Raw genomic sequence first — 6,277 nt, 5'->3', positions numbered from 1 at the left:
CCTTACATTGGGTGAAAGAAGAACGAGCACAAGCCTGCAGCTCGCGGCATATGCGGAACGCGACAGTGTGGAGTCAGGTGGATAGGATGCTCTTTGATAAGCACACAAGGGATGATATCTACATGCATCCATCAAACATACAAATGTTGAAACTGAAGAGGAAGATAACCTAGCTATTTGACATAGGGGTCTCATTATCACTCACGACATGCGAGCCGTCAAGTGCGCTACTTTCATTGTTTTAGCGAACGCGTGTGGCAGCTTCTTTTTATTTGAAAACATCTGAATACATTCTTTCTCACATGCATGTATTAATTTCATTGTGAGGGTGATATGGTCTGTGGCAGCACTTGCCCAAGAAAATGTCATATCCTATGCAAGAGGTAGCGTGGCCGAGCGGTCTAAGGCGCTGGTTTTAGGCACCAGTCTCTCAGGAGGCGTGGGTTCGAATCCCACCGCTGCCAGATACTTTTTTGCATTTTGATTTAAGATGCCGAACAAAAAAAAAATATTCCTATACACTACCCGAATTTTTGTCTCTCTACGTTTTCATATTCAATAGGTTGGACGTGATCAAGATATCACTTTAAACTCACTGTGAAATGGATCTGACACAATCTCATTAAAATCAAATCTTTGTACTCACTACCGCCAAACAAAGATCTGAGGACATCCCATTAGGGGTCACGTCAGAACGACCTTTCATCCGACCAATCAGAGCGTCGCTTACCAAATCATGAAAGTGACAGTCGGAACGTGTTTTCTAATCATGCAACCACGAAATATTTGACACGGGGTATTCCGAACGACAGTTACGGGTTTCATGATTATATCCATACAATCTAGGCCATCTATAAGCGATTCCAATGTTTTTCTTATCAGTTTTAATTTTTTTAATCGAGAATACGTCAAAATATGTTTCGAAGCGTAGTCGCCAGTTTGAAACTAGTGTCGTAAAGCTCGAGAAAGCTGCCTTCTGATTGGCCAATGTCGATTTCTTGTCAGTTATTTCATTGGTCGGTCAAAATTCGAGAAAGGTCGTTCTGACGTGACCCGTAATGGGATGTCCTCAGATCTTTGTTTAGCGGTAGCGAGAACTAAGATCTGATTTTAATGAGATTGGATCTGACAATTCATACACACGACTTCGTCTGTATACTTTCATTGAATGCATTAAGGGGGTTGGGTCTAGGGGACTATGTCAAACGCTCATCCTTAGCTGGTAGATTGTGTCTTTTATAGAACTAGGGGCGATCGGGTAGCCTAGATGTTAAGGCGTTCGCCCGTCATGCCGAACATCCGGGTTCGATTCCCGACATGGATACAATGTGTGAACCCCATTTCAGGTGTCTGCCGCAGGAATATTCCCAATATATATATACTCTTGAAAAAAGAAACTTGACACTGACTTTCAAAATGTAATATAATGCGATTGTTTCAAAATAGGACACAGAAACCATAATTGAAACACTGTTTGAAGATCAATGTACACAATGTTCAAAACATTAATCGTGTCACCTAGACAGACACACGTACACGATACAGTTAATGTCACAGGGGTACAGAAAATGTCAGTATCGGTTGTGCCCACCACGTGCATCAATCACCGCTTGACACCGACGACCAATAGATGCAATCAAGTTGTCAATAACACGCTGTTGGATGTGCTGCCATTCATGCTGAAGTGCATCAAGAAGCGCCGGAAGTGTTTGGGGCGATGGATTCCTTCTGCGAACGCGTCGATCCAACTCGTCCCACAGATGCTCAATCGGGGACAAATCTGGTGACCGGGCTGGCCAAGGCAATGTCTGGATGTTGTTGTGCTGTAAGAAGTCCTGACAAACACGTGCAATATGCGGTCGAGCGTTGTCCTGCTGGAACTGTCCGCCATGAACGTTGACGTGAGGAAGAACGTAAGGATGTAGGATCAAGTCTCTGTAACGCACACCTGTCAATGCACCTGCCACATGCACGAGAGGCGTCCTACCACCGTGATGAATTCCGGCCCATACCATGACACTCCCGCCGCCAAATGGAACAACCTGCTGCACACAGTTTGGGGCGTAATATTCACCGCGACGTCTGTAGACACGTGCGCGCCCATCAGCACGTGTAAGTAGGAAACGGGCCTCGTCAGTAAACAGTACATTTCTCCACCTTGCACGTGCCCATCTAACCCTCTGTTGGCACCAAAGCAGACGGTCCGCCAGATGACGTGGGGTCAATACATGACGTCGAACGGGTTTTCGTGCAAAAAGTCCAGCCTCCCTCAGTCTGTTGCGTACCGTTTGATCTGATATTCTGCGTACCCCAGGGATCTGTGTGGTTGTAGACGTGGCTGTGGTAGTGCGGTCTCGGAGGTGTCGCAGCCGGATGTATCGATCTTGTGCTTGGGTTGTCACCGTTGGTCTTCCTGACCTTGGTCTGTCGTCAACTCTGTTGGTGTTGTTGTATCGGGTCCACAGTACGGAGATTGTCTGTCGGGATACGCCAAAGTGCCTGGCTGGAGTTTCTCCAGCTTGTTATCTCCCAATGGCGTTGTTCCGTTGAGCTGCATTCCGTCTTGGCATTCTGTCACCGCTCCTACTGCCGTTATAAGGACTGTATGAACAGCCGTTGATGTGAATTTTTATACCCATTCAGCAGGGGGGCCTGCATGCCTAAATACAGGATCCTGTGCTGCACGTTTTTTTACAAGCGGTTGCGTTTGGATGAAGCTGTAAAATTGATCCCCAAACGCTACGTTTATGTGCTTTGCATGTGTTTTCGCGAATTATAGACACATCATCTTTCTGTTTGACTTATCTGGTTCTCACTTAATGTAATTATTTAAGATATTTGGCAAAAAGTGGTTTTACATCTATGTCAAGTTTCTTTTTTGAAGAGTATATATTTTATATAATTGCAATATATAATCTATCTTTGGTATTTTGAGCGAAACGTTAGTCTTTATTCCTTTTATTTTTCCATTGCGAACAAGCCACGTCTTGTTCCGTGCTAACTTGCAGAAAAAAAACTTTCTTGTAAATCGATAACAGTTATTTCTATTCCGATGATCATGCAGCTATATCTTGGAACCTTTAACAGTAAATCCCGTTGAACTCGTCAACCAATCAATAATCAACACGGTGACTTCAAATCATGGAGTGACGAAGAGAACGAGGTTACAGAGAATATAACAAGTTGCTATCCCTGAAACAAGTGTCACTTATTCAGGTTCTTCCAACTTCTAGATGCCCATGAAACTAGAAGAAAGTCAACATCAAGAGTATACACTTGCAACAGACATGATGGCACAAAATATACAATAACTGAATACGGATGGAATTCCACACAGAATTTTATATGAATCGTGGGAATCATATTGACCGGGATATGAATTCTGCTAGCTCATGTACGTGTTGCCAGGGTGAAGTGAAATGGGGTTTGACGTCGGGTTCAATGTTCTTGCACTCACAAAGCTAGCCCTATGTGTGCGCGCGTGCGTGCGTTCGTGCGTGTGTGTGTGTGTGTGTGTGTGTGTGTGAGTGTGTGCGTGCGTGTAAGAATCTACACCTTTACGACACTAAATGCAATAGACAAATGTTTTGTTCCATGAAGTTTTCTTTCTAACTCCCCAGCTTCTAGGTGAGGTTAAACTAGTCCGGACTAATGTCGATTTTATAGTGCTGGTCCACTGCGATACCATACAATTTAAGATGAATACCCCACTCAGACACTGTACATTGACTCCGACCCGATCAGTCCTTGTTTTAGCCCCTTAATGCCGTACGTTAGGCAGGGTAACAACAAATACAATCTTCTTTTGGCATGACGCGGTCAGGCATCGAACCCTAGACCTTCCGCTCTCCGGATAGACGCTCTACCACTAGACCACGGAGGCGGTCTCACCAAATTCTGGAATGTCAATCAGACAAACAGTATACTGACTCCGAGCCGACCAGTCCTTGTTTTATCCTCTTCACGCCGAGCTGGAGGCAGGCCAATAAATACCGCCTTTGAAAATTCTTGGGTATGATCGAACCACCGACCTTTTGCTCTCCGGGCCGAATCTCTACAAACTAGAACACGGAGGCGGTCTACCAGAGAAGGTGGGTAGAGGAGAAATGCGACAGGACCACGAGAATAGTTTCAGAGATATAAGGTTATTGACAGTCAAGTCAACAAGACAATGTCCGTGGCAACAGTTCTGTATTCACTTTCATCTAACGTTGTCCGAGACGAACTAGTTTTCCCCCTCATCAGTTGATTTGCCAAATTTGTTTTCAAAACAGTTGGGTCTGTGGTCGAAGTATATGCTAGACCACGAGGCCCGAGTGGTCTAACACACTTAAACCTTGTCCAACATTTATAGCACCTAAAGTGCTTAAACAAAATGTTTTGTTACAGGTATTTTGAAAAATACTCAGGAACTTTATGCTCAACTGTGAGAACACTGTGTGAGTCGGCCCTGCGTGAAGCTCGTGAAATCTGTCCCCCGAGCCTTTCGCACGTGCACCTCGCCGATTTGCGTTATGAAATGCATGTCCCGGGGCAAGTATACCTTTCATTTAGACCAACTCGAGCACTTTTATCAATCACCTATGTACTGTTTCACTTGCCCATGAGCAAACATAGCCCCGATCAAGATAACAGGAATTTCGTTTCTGTCTGAAAAGCTACCATATCTGGTACTGTACAAATACTAGAATGCATAGAGTAACATACTGTATGAAAAATGCATAAAACATATTTCGCAGTTCATAAACGGATAAGAAATTAGTCCTAATGTATCTATACTAGCCACATAAAGAAACTGTGCACGGAGAAAATATAGATATAAGGGCACACCGTCCATATATGAAAGATAGGTTTGAACACAGCAATTATTGGAGACATTTAAACGCTCATGCACGTGCCATGCGATATGACGTCATTGATGGGGGCCTATGGACGTGCAATGTGTTACTGCACGTGCATCCTGTGCAGCTGTACACAGCATGTGCAACTCAAAATTCGCTGTCACTTTGGAAAGCATGATCTGTAGTCATTCAAAAATTCAAAACTTCTCAGGCGCAGACACAAGCATATCACAAGCAAATCATGCCAAGATTGACAGCTGCACAGCGTCATGAAGCCATTGGAACGATCCCAGCGGGAATGAGGCAACAACAGGTGGCAACACATTTCCAATGCCATCGTAACATTATATCGGCATTGGTGAGGCGTTATCAGAACACAAATGACGTTGCCGACCACCCACGTTCAGGACGTCCACGAGTAACGACGCCAAGACAGGACAGATGGATTCGAGTTACAAATCTCCGACACAGGTTCCAAACATCAGTAACGACGTCCCAGACAATTCCTGGACTGCGCCGTATCCATCCCAACACTGTCAGGAATCGTTTACGCCAGTACGGGATTCGACCACGACGCCCTGCCATACGTCCCATCCTGACACACCGTCATCGAGTCAACCGTCTAAGATGGTGTCGAAATCATGTTCGCCAACCTCGAATATGGTGGAGAAATGTTGTCTTTACAGATGAATCGAGGTTCAACATTTCCCACAGTGACGGGCGCCAACGTGTCTACCGGCGTTTGGGAGAACGTTATGCACGCAACTGTATTGTGGAGAGGAATCGTTTTGGAAGTGGCTCTGTGATGATTTGGGGTGGGATAACAGCACGGCACCGAACCCCTTTGGTGGTTGTTCAGGGCAATCTCACCGGTGTTGGCTACAGAGATCAGATTCTGAGGCCTGTGGTCATTTCTTTCCTGCAACGTCATGGCCCGGGATTGACATTTCAACAGGACAACGCTCGTCCTCACACGGCTAGGGTCGCAATGGATTTCCTTCACCATAACAATGTCATGTTACTGCCATGGCCTGCAATTTCTCCAGATCTCTCCCTAATAGAGCATGGGTGGGATGAAATGGAGCGCCGTCTGCGTCGTCTTCCACATCCTCAAGATAACGTCCGTGACTTGGCACAGGATTTGAGGAGGATATGGCAGGCCATTCCCCAGGCCTTCCATGCCCATTTGGTGGACTCCATGCGTCGCCGATGCACTGCTGTGATTCACGCACAGGGTGGTCATACCCGTTATTGGCTTTGTGACTTTGTCGTTTGACCCCCTACTCCATTTTGATCTTCTGACGTCATCGTAAAAGATGTTGTTCAGGTCACGTTGACATTTTCTTGCTGTGTTGTATTTCAATCCAGAATATATTTTCTCTGTGCACAGTTTCTTTATGTGGCAAGTATATATATTTAGTTGTTAACTTGACACG

General features: G+C 45.2%; 1 non-coding gene across 1 annotated transcript; it reads left to right on the top strand.

Annotated features, from left to right (window-relative positions):
* The first annotated feature begins 382 nt into the window (after positions 1–382).
* Trnal-uag lies at positions 383–464 on the top strand. Its single transcript has one exon. It is a non-coding gene; the product is annotated as a tRNA-Leu (tRNA).
* Positions 465–6,277: the final 5,813 nt, after the last annotated feature.

The sequence above is a fragment of the Haliotis rufescens genome, unplaced genomic scaffold (genome assembly GCF_023055435.1).
Source record: "Haliotis rufescens isolate VD_foot unplaced genomic scaffold, xgHalRufe1.0.p SCAF_4, whole genome shotgun sequence".
Lineage (NCBI taxonomy): Eukaryota > Metazoa > Mollusca > Gastropoda > Lepetellida > Haliotidae > Haliotis > Haliotis rufescens.
This window is presented reverse-complemented; position numbering and strand designations above follow the sequence as displayed.